Raw genomic sequence first — 14558 nt, 5'->3', positions numbered from 1 at the left:
GGGGGGGGGGGGGGGGCTTTAGGTGTTTTTCTTTTAATCAAAATATGTCGATTATATTATACTTTTTTCTCATTCCGTTAAAAATCACAAAAACATAACAAATTTGTACGTATTATTGGTCGTTTTTTGTGCTCTTTTGGTCTTAACACTGCATTTCCGAAGACAGTTGAGTTTATTCTGCTGAGTTCCAGTGTATTCATTTAATTGAGTTTCAGCTTACTTAAAAACTTAAATGTCTAGATTCACAGCACATATAAGGCATGGCAACCGAATAAGCATTGTTGTGAGAGAACGATTATACTAAAAGGATGCGAATTCTAATATGTTTCTCTAAGGTAGAAGGTCGTCGACAATTATAGCATTATCTACAAAATGGAGGCTAGGTTCTAATGCATTGTGTTTTTCAAATCATTTTTTAATCGAACTCTTACATACGCAGTTCTCTAGCCTGATTTTCAATTCGAGCAACATTAGCGCCAATAAATACATTAATTGTCACTCTGCATGTTCGCAAAAAGTATCGCAAGTATTAAGAAATGCAAAAAATTAATTGCCTCATTAAAAAGCTGGCATTTATTAACATTGTTGTCTATTAAAATCCAAATAAAATACTACACTCTCAAAGCGAAAAGTAAAAAAACCTTTCTGGTAAAATTTGTCTTGTGGCTTAAGATGAAATCGAAAATAGGACTCGATAGTTACATCTACAGGTAGATAACGTTTGTCATTAAGCGTTAGTTGTTAAACATGGTCCTTACAAAATTAAATTGTTCTAAACATCCAAATACAAATACTTACATACATACATACATATGTAGAAAATCCAGATTTTTTTGAATTTAAGTAACCATGGTTATAATGAAATTTTTTTGACGAAATGGCTTTAATCCCCAGGCAAAACAGCACAATCCATACGCAAATTTATCCCTTGAACTATAGCTAATGATCTAAACAAAAGAGAAATATGGTCCATGAACTGACTTGTCAACTTTCCATCATAACATTTGTAATGGCAAACCGGCTCTTTAACTATTATACGAGTATATTGTATTATTTTTTATTAAGGTCGCAGAAAAAAAAATTAATCCATTTCAACTAACTCACCCACAAATAAAACAAACATCAGCACAAAACTAAGCAGTTATGAATGTCAAATGCAGTTCCAAAAAAGACATTTAAGTACACATTTCCATAGAAACGAGGTATTGTTCGCGACGCAACGGGTATTGCAAAAGTCGCAAATCGTCACAGTTATTGTTGTCCGCAGCCCTGCCGACACCTCAGTTTACTCTCATTGCCATAATAAAACAAAAGGTATGTTTGTAAAATAGAACACCCATTTATTGTGAACGGTTGCCTCAACTGGCATTGTTTGATTACCTGTGTATTGGCAAAATTCGCGAGTTTGACTTACCATTTTTCAGAAAGTAGGCGAGTATGTTTAACATAGGGGTCGTACCGCGCATCATTTAATGACCAAACTTACTGCCGACTAATTCAAAAAAAAAAAAAGTGCCTAATCAAGGTAATCTTACCTGAAGCAGGCAGAAAATCACTTTCACTCACTGTAACCTAAACCTAGCGCGCTTGCCAACGAGTACATACATGTGTAGTAGCGTCGCGAAACGCGATGCGCGACGGCGGCTTTCAACTTAGTAGCCACAGTCGCATCAGGATTGCTATAGTTAGTCTCAAACATTCCGCCCGCTACATTTTCGTGATTGTTACAATTATTTTGACAATTTCATTGTCTATTTGCTCTAATTATTGTCAGGTATGATTTGTATGCACAATGCAAATGCGCCGATACAAAAGCGAAGATGATTTAAGTAGGCTGTGGTTTATTTTTAGTGCCACCGTGAACCGTTTCATTCTTTTAATTAGAGCAAGCAGAAAAATTGCGCAGATACTTAGTAGTTTTGGAGAAGGTGAGTCTTATATCTAGTGAAATGCAAAAAATGTTTTGACAAGTGGAAATTAGGATCCGCAATGTTAAATTGATTGTTATATGTTTTCTGCGCTGGAACAATTTCAAAACTTTTTATAAAACAGTTGGGGGCTTACAAGGCGTCATAACAGTCATGATTTTTGTAGCGGTACAGCATGTTTTGTTTTTGTTTGGAAACACCCAAAAATATGTTTTATTGTTAAAAAAAAAATATTATTACTCATGACTGTTTATGAACGTTTTAATGGACAAAGTCATATCGTCGTTATCAGTACATGAGACTCTAATGGTCTCTATAACATTGGGATTTAGGCCTCAATATCCAGAAAAAGGTTAGATACATATATGATCTAATTATAACGTTGAATTCTAATAGATTTCAAATGTCTAAAATTTTTCTAATCATTCTTTAATCGAATTACAAAATAGGTATTTAGCCTAACTTGCAATTGGAGAGCTACATTAGAATTCTACCATCTTTACATGCATGTGTAACAGTTTAGCTGTTTAAATCAATGTTTCGGTTTTAATTGAGTTACTTTATCAGTTTTGGAAAAGCATGGCAAGGCAATGTTAATCTTGAAACTTCTTTGCTTTTCCAGTAAAATTCCAAAATTGTCAATTAGAACATTTTGCATTGATTACGGCATTAGCTTTGTACCGCACGAAACATTCCTACCATATATATTATTAATATATAAGCATATATGTATACATATAGTGGTCGAAAAAATTATAGCCGCACCACATTTTGACAAGTTCTACACTCTCTATATTTAATTGATATGTTTTTTTTTTCATTGGCTTCCTGACGTTTGTCTTTTGCTTGCGGCACTTTTGTTTTTGATGCTGTTATTGTCTTCGTGTGTACTCGATTTGTACTAGAAAATAAACAGTTATGTTGCCAAATCGTTAACGAAATAGTCATCAATAAAATGACAGGAAATAAAGTGAAGAGCAAATAGTGCCCTCAATCTCTTTATTCTACTATACGAAATCAAAAACACCACAAAGAAGTACAACATGATAGTAAATTTCAAAATAATATGTGGGCACAATCATCCGATGCCAGTACCCAGGAAAGAAGCGCGCTCTCTTTCACCCCTTTCAACATTCCCAAATGCCTGCATTAAAAAACAATCGCTTCAATAACTCTTACTATCATTTTTTAGATCCCTTCACCACCGCGTGCGCTGCGCATGCGTGACGTGGCGTTGTCCTTTCATATACTTTCCAAAATCGGTTTAGTACGTACGATGTATGTATGTATGTAGGTTATTGTTCACCATAGTGAACTCTTTATCGATCTGCACCTACCGCTTACAAAAGGGCTTGTCGGTTCACCCCTTTACACCACACCATTTCGTATTTGTGTATCCTTTTTTATTTGCCTCACTTTGTTCGCAGCGCGCATATATGGCGATTCTTCTTGTGTGTAGATAATCCAGTATTTTTTTTATTATTGTTTGTATGCAGTTGTTTATCGCCCTTTCCACTTGAGAAGCCCTGAACGAGTGGGTTTTAGCGCAAAATTTGTCATTTTTATAACCAAAACTTTTAGAGTTTTTAGAGGGTTTTAATTTGCTTTTCCTCTCCTTTCGTTATTCGATCGTTTGGAAAAGTATGAGTTTTTCACTTTTTTTAAATTCATTTTTGAAGCAAATGTGCTGTAATATGAAACGACTTTTGTTTGTAATAACAAAGAGGGGTGCGTACTCTTATAGAATCGTTTAAGTGAAAGTACATACCATCCATAGCGTCGCCGTCACCGTCACCATCACCGTCAAAGATGCTTATGCGTCAAGTTACACACTATCCGTTTGACGTTGCGTACTTTCACTTTTATGAAGTGGACTTACAAATATTTATCACACACACTCTCCAAAGCGTATTAATTCAAAATTCATTTTTTATCATAAAGCAAGAGAACATATTTCTGAGGACATGTTAACCATCAGTCTCTCTTGCCCTTCAGATTTTTCAAAAAATTACTACAAAAATTTTGCTTCAGCTTTTGCTAGAAGGTAAACATACGAACTGTGAACATTTTTAGCAAAGAATATCAAAAATTACAAATTTTAAATTGATACTAGGGATGTGCGATTAATCGGTTGACCAATTTTTTAATTAATCATAATCAAATTATTTGATTAATCAGATTCTGATTAATCAGATCAGATCCCAAGTAAATTACTGTTTACTCATTACTATGGAGCGGGTTCACCCAGCTTTGTTATGTTTGAGATTATTGCATTGAATCGATTTTTCATCTACAGTCGGTTGCGAAAAATACTTCTCGACACTTTATCCAAATAGTATTCATAATCAGTGTTGCCGTTGAGAATTTTCATAAAGTTGGTCATTGACGAAAAAAAGGGTTACCATATTATTTTTGCTTCTCATTACTAGTAGAAGAATAAATCTGTTGAATTTAAAAAGAAACTAGCGTGACAAGCTTTACACAAAACAGGGTTGCAAACATACACATAAATCTAGTTGATGCAATGAGAAGAATTGCATTTCCTTTAGAATGTTAAGTGATGCATTTTTTCGTACTTACAGGTGGAAATATTTTGTAATAGCATGATTCTGTTAACGATTCCTAAAAAATCTCTGAAAGGGGGCAAAAGACGCACATAATTTTGGAAAAGGGTCAAAAAATCAAAATTTTCTAAGAGTCGGGTCAAAGGGTATTGGCGCTTAAAAAGGGTCAAATTGCCCCTTTAGTCCCACAATGGCAACACTGTTCATTATTCGTTTTGTATCTAATAATAATTAATGTACTCCAAGTTTGTATAACTTTTGAACACTACTTACTCCTATTACCACTAACTTTAACATCCAGTCGATATCATGTTTTTTTTAGCAAACAGCGATTTCTTGATTATACAAGCTTAATTTTATAACCATAGGTATGTACAACACTTTATGGTATTCGCAATATTTTCACATTAGCCCAAACTCTTAGATATGTATGTAAAGGTACAAATTTCATTGAACATAAATATTATTCTTGAAAATCCATTTAAGTTCATACATTTACAAAAATTGCAATATGAATTGAACAGTTATGTAAATATGTATCAAATACTTTGAAAATTTCAGTTCAATTTTTCCTTAAGAAGACATAACTTCAAGATAAAGATTATTTTACACAAATCGTCTACATCGTGGTTGATTGCTTTTTTTTTAAGATTCAGTAAGGACGAATATTTTTATAGCCTCGAAATTCTCTTCAAGTAAGATATAAAAGTAACTGGGGCAACCCAACTTAAATATTTTAAGTATCGTTAAAATAAGCAAAGTGACGACCGTAAGATCGAAAATGTAGCATTTGGGAGTGCTGGATTTTATTTTATTTTTATGCGAATCTGTTTTCAGGGCAGAAATACACTCGGAGGAGTTAGAAAAAACAATTTGATGCTGGCTTGAACCCAGGCCCTGCAGAATGGTTGCGCTCACTGCTAACCACTACACCACATCGGCCATAAGGCTTTGAAAAATAACAAAGTAAAAAATTTCGTATATTCCCTTTTATTTTTTTATTTTGCTGATCGCGAGAAAACTTAATATATACATACAAACATTTCCACATAGGTGGACGGATTCTAATTAATCTTGCTTAAGAAAGAAGAGAAGGTGTAAACAATTTTTTTGTTAAACTTCCTCTGAAGTTCAATTAATTAAAAGTTTCTTTAAACACCGCCAAAATTTATTTCGAGCAGCTCTAATATTGCTTACATATGCATGCATGTTCAAAGGGAATATCCATACATACATTTTTATATGTATGTATATACATGTGTGCATATTTACATATGTACTACATCCATATAATCAAGGTACTCTTACTCCAAAAAATTTTACTTTTGTTTGTTGTGGAGCTGTTATATCGCAGCATGCGCCGGCAGAACGTGTCAAATTCATCCATTTTAGCCTCCTTTTTACGTTCACACACGCATTCATATGTATGAGTTTAAAAGTGAAATGTACAAAAAAGTGAAAATATCCCTTAAAAAGCGAAAGGAATCGTAGAACGTGCTGCCTGCCACCACACAATCAACAGACAGCAACATTTGCAACACCAACTTCTAGCAACCCCAACCGATCAACAAGCCAACCAAGCGCGCAACCGACAATTAAATTGATATCAAAATGCAACAAATTTACACACATGTGTGTATTCGTACATATATACATATGTATACAAGCATTGGCGTACCCAAAGGCGAGATTTTGAGGTTCAAACCCTCCTCCGAAAATCTTGACTGTTGTACGGAACGTATTTCTATAGAGGAAAAACTTTCTAAAAAATCGAGTAAAATAGATATAAAACTAATAATTTCTTCGAACTAATATATGTTATCTACTACACCGTAGAAGGAAGATTGAACATTTTCATACCTAGATTCAAAAGTATTTATATAACATTAGCTCCGTTAGTTTTGCCTTTCAAATAAAAATAATAATAATATTTTTACGCTTACATACATTCTTGCTAAGCATTTGGTAGAGCTGCTCCTCCAATTTGTGGTTTACGTCCTGATGTTATAACATAAATGGAGATACCTTCAGTTTTATGCCGCCTCCGAACAGCAAGTCGCCTTGATCAGAAGCTTTTTCATGGCAGAAATACACTCGAAGGCTTGCCATTGCCTGCCGAGGGGTTGATGCTGTTAATAAGTAGGAAAACGGCTGGAGCAAAACCGGTTGCAAATCAAAAAAAAAAAGAAGGCAGGAAAATAATGGAGGCAATCCAAAGGGCGGGTGTAAGCCATTCCCAAACGACTCGCCCTCGCAAAAGAGTGCATTAAAAAGTCCATAGAGTTTTGGTACAACATTTTTTCAGTACATTTGGTGATATATCTTTAGACGAGAAGTGTAAACCCCCCAAACTAATTTTCTGGTGCGGCCCTGTATATACAGATAGGAATGGGGACTCGCGGTATGAAGGATGGCAACTGTGATCGGCTGCTACCAGTTGTCAGTAATCGGCTGAAATAAATAAGCGTTGCATTACTGTAACTCAGACCCACATGCATCATTTTAAGAGCACGCAAACCATTTTAACATATTCATACATAAATGATTGTATGTATGTATGTATGTAGTTGCATAATGCATGTGTGCATACACTTAACAACATTTCCTCCTTTTCCTTTTAGAAACCTACCTTTCTGTCACGGTAACACACACCTCCATCCTATATTTTCTTTATAATCTCGTGAGTATCCATTGAAGTGTTTGCAGGAATTCGAATATACTTCTTTTCACTTTTGCTTTTTATCCCGTATTTCGTATATCAAAATGTGATCATATGTTTATGTATGTATGGAACATTTCGATATAGAGATTTTCGTGCTCTCTCACTAAAAAAAACTGCAACATCTCAGTGATTTTAACTTTGGGCTTAATTTACTTACGCAGATTTCTTGCATTCTATATAATGTTCATTAGTTTTTTATAAATATATTAGCGGTATCCCGGTGTGCTTCCCGACACCAAATATTGAACAAAAAATATTGAAAAATCCTGGAATTTTTCTATATGAAATTTTTTTTACTATATTGCAGCCATGTTTATACTTGACTTAATTTATCCGAATAAAAAATAAACACAGCACATCATAGTAACAACTTTTTACTATGTTTTCGATTTTTTATATATCTGCTGTTGTACCATATACGTGGTTCATGTGACAGACATAAACTGTCATATATCATGAACCGCTTGACCGAATCCGGGCACACTTCACAGAACCCATCTGCATGACAGTCCGAATATACCGTTTAAATTTTGTAGAATTCGTGCACTTCTTTTTTTATTTAAGAAGGGTGGTGCCACGCCCCCTTTTCCAATACCGCACATTTTTTCTCCATGAGTATGGAATTATTTCATATGTCTCTATACCAATTTTCAGTAATCTACCATAAATATTTAAAGAGATATACCAGATGAAAATTTTTGTTTATGGGTGGTGCCACGCCCCCTTTCCGAATTCCGGGAAACTTAACACAAACCATCTGCATAATAGCCCGACTATGCCATATAAATTTGGTTGAAATCTTGCATTTATTTTTTATATACATATAAGATGGGAGGTGCCACGCCCTCTTTTCCAATACCGCCCATTTTTCTCCATGAGTATGGAATTATTTGATATACCTCTATACCAATTTCCAGTACTCTACCACAAATATTTCAAGAGATATACAACATAAAAATTTTAGTTAGTATGAGAGGTGCCACACCCCCTTTTACGAATTAGGGCAAACTTCACATAAACCATCTGCATGATAGCCTGAATATGCCGTATAAATTTGGTTGAATTCGGTGAAGCTGTTCTCAAGTTATGCAGAGATGTTACAAAAAAGATATCGGAATCTCAGATTGTCGAAATTTGAAACCGATATCGGGTTGAAATGGTGTTATGAAACCGACTTGATTTTACTTTTTTCGAAGATAGCAAAACCAATATTCGAATCAGCTGTTTTGCTTATTGTGAAGTAAGAAATTAAATTGAAAAGTGAACAAATATGACTTCTGCGGTGATAGTGTTTCTTTTAATGAATGGCACTAGGGAATCCACTCAAAAAATATAGCGAAAGATTTTGCGAGACAAGAGCAATCCGCTGGAGATGCCAGAGGCAACGTAAGTGCATTCGCCGTAGATCTCACATTTACTGCTTCATTAACAAACGTCTACAATTTTGCAGGTTTATTGACCAATATCGCCTTAATAAGGAAGCTTTTGTAATGGTGTTAGACGTAATAAAATGCAAGCTAGATTGGTTATCCATTTCTCCGGTGCTGCAACTTGCAGCGGCTTTAAGGTTTTTCGCTGAGGGATCTTATCAAAGATCTGTGGGTAACGATTTGAGCGTATACTTAGCGAGGAGCACGGTGTCGGTGGTGATAAGGGAAGTGCTGAAAGCCCTAGAACAGTCAATTTGCAGACGCTGGGTTAAACTTGAAATGAACGACAACGAAAAACGAAGGGCAAGGGAATATTTCTACACAAAATACCGCATTCCAGGCATTACTGGATGCATTGATGGAACGCACGTAAAAATTGTAAACCCCTCGGTTGATGGGCATTTATATTTTAATCGGAAAGGGTATTTCAGCATGAATGCGATGATTGTAAGTTAAAAAAGTAAAATGGTAGGTACATCTATTAACTTTTTATATTTTTATTTTCGAAGATTTGTGATAACGATATGTTAATTCGAGCGGTTGATGCAAGATATCCTGGTTCAAGCCACGACTCTTTTATCTGGAATATAAGCAGCGCTCGACTATTTTATCTAAGCCAATATGAGGCCGGCGAAAAAAACAACAGGCTGTTAGGAGACGGCGGCTATCCCATTGAACCATTCCTTTTAACGCCATACAGAGATCCACAATATAACTCCCGCGAATATAAATTCAATATGGCACACTCCTCAGCGAGGAATATTGTGGAGAGAACAATTGGAGTGTTAAAAAGCCGCTTCCGCTGCTTGATCAGAACGCTGCATTATAGCCCACAAAAAGTGGTTCAAATTATAAATGCGTGTTGTGCACTCCACAACATTTGTAGGCATTATAAAATACAACATGGTGAGAATGTTTTGGAATCGACCGAACCTTTTCCTGGGGAAAATGTTTTGGAATCGCCCGAATCATTTCTTGATAATAGTGAGGCGTTCCCTACCTTGTCATTACAAAATGAGGGACGAAGAATAAGGGATGAAATAGCAGCCAACCTTCAATAAAAATATTTAAGAATAATTTAATAAAAAGTTTTATTGTAAACTCAAAATTATCACATTTCATTTATTTGAATAAAATAACTTATAAAATTTAATTTATTTGTATAAAAATAATACTTTATACAAAATTCATTTATTTGAACAAAAAAACTCTTCATGTTTGTCGCAAAACACTAATTTCTTTTCTTTTGATGTTCTAGTTTTAAAATTTCCAGATCTAGCTGTTTTTGTTTTAATTCATTTTTCTCCTGCATGGTAGTTAACATGCGGACACTAACGTTATGCAGTTCATTTTTAAATTCTGTTGCTGTCCTTTGAAACGATTCAGTACCTTTTTCTATTGCTTTATATACTCTTCTTATATTGCTAGCGTTTTCCTTTTCTACCTTTATTAGTTCACCTATCATACTATTTAAGCCTTTTTTGTTGTCAGTGTTCTCATCTAAAAATGATGTCAGCCGCTGCGAAACTTCCGGCTTAAGTTTCTTTGGAGTGTTGGGAACGTGTGGAGTCTCGGCCCTCCTCTTTGACGATGTCGTAGGAATATCGTCGCTAAGTTCATCGCCTGGCTCAAGGATCTGACCTAATGACACCCCCGGCACGCCCTCTACCGCCCGCGTCATTCCACATATTCGGACAATGGCTTCTTCTTATTCGGTCAATGTATGTTTTGTGAAAGGTCCACCACCAGTTGCTCGCGATTCACTTGTATTGTGTGCCAATTTCTTCTTAACTTCGCTTTTCCACTCAGTCCATACCTAGAGAAGACCAATGAATATACCGTTAGAAAAAATTTAAGATTCGATTTTCGAGCTTATTACTTTTTTCCACCCATTTACATCTGACAAGTAAACCGATTAGTCGGTTTCTGTAACACCTAAAATCGATATCAAATCTGATTCGAACATGAAACCGATAAAATCAGAATTTGTAACACCAAAACCAAACTTTTGTCGATTTCAATTCTGATTCCGATAACAATCAGAATCTGTAACACCCTTGATAAGCTCACACCAAAAACGTGTACTTATTTTTGTACATAAGATACATATGCCACGCCCCCTTTTCCGAATTTGGGCAAACTCCACATAAAATATCTGCATGATGGCCCGAATATGCTATATAAATGTGGTTGAATTCGGTGAAGCCGTTCTCAAGTTATAAGCTAACTCACAAATTTGTATATATAAAATAGAGGCGCCACGCCTCTTTTCCGAATTCAAGCAAACTTCACATAAACCATCTGCATGATAGCCCGAATATGCCGCATAAATTTGGTTGAATTTGGTGAAGCCCTTGTCGGTTATATGGTCACGCCAAAAACGTTCACTTAATTTTATATTTTAGTTAGTATGGGTGGTGCCACGCCCCCTTTTCCGAATTCGTATAAACCATCTGCATGATAGATCGAATATGCCACATAAATTTGGTTGAATTCGGTGAAGCCGTTCTCAAGTTATGAGGTCACACCAAAAACGTGCACTTATTTTTATATATAAGATGTATGTACATTAGACTGCATCACCAAAAAAGTTGCGGTTTTTCCGCCGGGATTACAAAATGTATTATATTTTAAGACGTCCACCAAAATATTTCGGAAAAATATTAAGATTTAAGTGAGCTGGACCGATTTGAAAATACCTCCAAAAATGTAGTTTTTTATGAATAAAAATAGTTTCTTAAAGAACTTTTTGAAAAAAGTCCCCTCAGATGACAAAACAGATTAAGCTTAAAAAATCTGTATAAAAATATTTAAAAATCTTTTAACCGGAATCGTAAGAATGAGATTTTTGATGCTGTTTTTTTACTTTCTTCAAAGATTGATTTACGAAAAACTTGAATAACTGGGTTTTCTAGTTTTGGTATTCTGATTTAGGCTTATGGGATCTCAGTTGAAAGGTATTTACACACTATTTTTGTTTCTGTCCAAAAAAAAGTCATTCGTGTCCCAATATTTTTTTTTCAAATACCAACACATCTTAATTCAACTTTGAATGACGTTCCTTCATCCTACCTTTCTCTTTCATCCTTTGAATGAGTTTATTAGCAAAGAAATAAAAAGATAGAGAAAATACCTTTCTAATGACACCTCCTAAGTCTAAATCAGAAGAGTTTAGGTTCAGTTATTCAAGGTTTTGTTATACCAATCTTTAAAAAAAGTTAAAAAACAGCATCAAAAATCTCATCATTACGATTCCGTTCAAATTTTTTTTTAAATTTTTTGAAAATATTTTTCTGCAAATTTTTTAAGCTTAAGCCGTTTTGTCATTTGAGGGGATTTTTTCAAAAAAAATCTTTAAGAAACTATTTTTATTCATAAAAAACTCCATTTTTGGAGGTATTTTCAAATCGGTCCAGCTCACTTAAATTTTAATATTTTTCAGAAATATTTTGGTGGACGTCTTAAAATAAAATAGATTTTATAATTCCAATGGAAAAATAGTAGCGATTTTTTTTTTTTATGGGGAGTGATGCAGTCTAATGTACATATTTAATGTTTTTTTTCCTTTTCGTAATACATATTATGATATTTTTACATACATACTTATTAGGGATGTTAATTTTTCGGCTTTTTCCGATCCCGGAAATTTCGGGATGGCGTTGTCACAATCCCGGGATCCCAGGATTAGCCCCAGGATTAAGATATTCATTACTTTTTAACAACTTGAATCGAAAAACTTGCTTCTATATTGTTTGAGAAGCTCTCCCACCATGAAATAAATAATAAATAAATGAGTTTGAAACCTACTTTTTTATTTAAAGTGACGTTTTTATTTTTTCTCTCTGACCGCAGAATTTATTTTGCAGGTCGTTGTTATTTCAAAGATATGATGAAAAAAGAAATATAGCCAATACTGGTCAAGAAACGGATTTTCTGTTATTGCCATCAGTGCAAATTACAAATCCCGAAAATCCCTGGATTACTTGCCAAGAATCCCGGGATTTTCGAGACCTTAAAAAGTATGATGGCCTCTTCAAAACTGGCGTCTTGTGCCACGCCTACACTGAGGGTAAAGCCGTTTTTGCCATGCTTTCAACGTCGGGGCCTCCGTCGTTTCTTACTACCGTTCTGTGACCGCAACCCAAATAAACCTGCAGCATTCTAAAGCGGCTACTCGGTACCGAGCCCACATTTGTTAGTTTTGGAAGGTAGGAGACTGTTGACCTAACTCTATCCAACTCCTGGGTGGGGTTGTCAATTTTAAAGTGGAGAGCCCTGGGTGAAGATTCGCTCTCGGCCCATATGTATGTATATTGAATTTCAACTTTGTTAAGATGATGTATTTGGATTTGCTGTGATTTAAGGATGGGCACGAAAACTTGCTTTTTGCGCCACGTTGAGCAAAATACCTCCAAAAACAGCGTTCTGACAATGTAAACGTATTTATTGTGAAGTGTGGAATGAGGCGAAAATTGCTGGAGATAGAGATTTAGATTTGAATATCTTTTCAATCAAAGGATACACTACAATGTCGAGTTTCCTGAAATTTAGTATTGGCATTTCAGGCCGAATTATTTGTAATGCTCCAGGCCATGGATTACGTTGGGTAAAGTAGATGGAGAAGCAGAAATTTACGTGTTTGTGGTGACAGCCAAGATGCACTGAAGACATTGGCCAGCCCTCTATCCACTTTCAAACTAGTTCGGCAATGCAAAAGTCGACTAAACCATCTTGGAAAACATATCGAACTTATCTTACTCTGGGAGCCCGGTCACTCGGGAGTAATGAGGCATCTGACCATTTAGCCAGAGAGGGATCGGACGAGGTATCCCTCGGTCCGCAGCCAGTTACAGCACTCTCACCTTCGGCCATGGATGCTAGCGTCAGATCCTGGGTGGATATTTGGAGGATTCGAGGGGCTGCAGGTGGGCAAGCATTAGCAGATGGTATTGCTAGTTATTTGCTTTCATTGATCAGATGGTGATAGGCATATATGACAACTAGGGATGCAAATTTTCAGAGCCAATATTGATACATCGATATTTCGATGTATCGTAAACACGAACATCGATGCCGAAAAAAATCGCCCTAAAACTATCGATACATCGATATTTTCCGATGTTTCTCTTTTATAATAAGTATGTTACAGGTACTTCATGATTTGCAGGTTTTTACAGGAAGCTGTTAACGTACGCCACCTTCCATAAGGTTTATTAATGGCGAAAACCGCTTTACTTGTAAAACCTGCAAATCCTGAAATACCTGGAACTGACTTAATGCTTGTTAAAATTTCAAGAAACACCTAGTGTCCATCTAAACTGCTACATTGTTAACATTTCAATGGGTGGTTTTTTGAATTTAATTAGATTTCCTTCCAATGTCATAATAGATTTGCTGTTTACGCGCAGATAATACTTACACTCACCTTAAGTCGTATTGAAATACCGTAACTGCGTCATGGAAATCGCCTATGTTCAACGTTGCCAATTGCTTTTATTAAGTACATGGCTGCCATCACCCGTAATACGCTTACCCAAAGGGCTCTGTCCCACGGTCAGTAATTATCACGATATTTGGATCGCGATCCATATTGATGGATTGATGGATCGCGCACGAATGCTACATGTTCAATATTTATCGCGTCAGTATTTGCATATTTTTTTTTGCTGAACGCTTATTATGACGCAAGAAAATATTTTTATTTTGTACGTATAACTTACAGATAATGCATTCCACAATTATTTTAAGATTTGTTCAATTTGTTTTGAAAGATTTTAAGCCCCGAGAGTGAAGGCAGAGCCGATGTTTACATTATGAGAGTAAAAGATGTACTGAAGAAATGTATGGATCGCGTTTTGAAAGTGCTACACGTTCAATATTTATTGACGGTATTGCGATCCGCGATCCAGATTTC

The 14558-nt window shown here is 35.4% G+C and overlaps 1 long non-coding RNA gene across 1 annotated transcript in view; it reads left to right on the top strand.

Moving 5' to 3' along the window:
- LOC108363274 (uncharacterized) overlaps positions 1–13142 on the top strand; it is a 17524-nt gene extending 4382 nt beyond the window's left edge. The window contains exons 2-3 of the long non-coding RNA XR_001847593.1: positions 3519–3521; positions 13130–13142. This is a non-coding gene — a long non-coding RNA (uncharacterized LOC108363274). The remainder of the gene's footprint in view (positions 1–3518; positions 3522–13129) is intronic.
- The last annotated feature ends 1416 nt before the right edge of the window (positions 13143–14558 follow it).

This window comes from Rhagoletis zephyria, unplaced genomic scaffold (genome assembly GCF_001687245.7).
Source record: "Rhagoletis zephyria isolate East Lansing unplaced genomic scaffold, Rhagoletis_zephyria_1.1 Rzeph_scaffold_00025, whole genome shotgun sequence".
Classification (NCBI taxonomy): Eukaryota; Metazoa; Arthropoda; class Insecta; order Diptera; family Tephritidae; genus Rhagoletis; species Rhagoletis zephyria.
The sequence above is the reverse complement of the archived record's forward strand: the minus strand, read 5'-3'. Positions and strand labels throughout refer to the sequence as shown.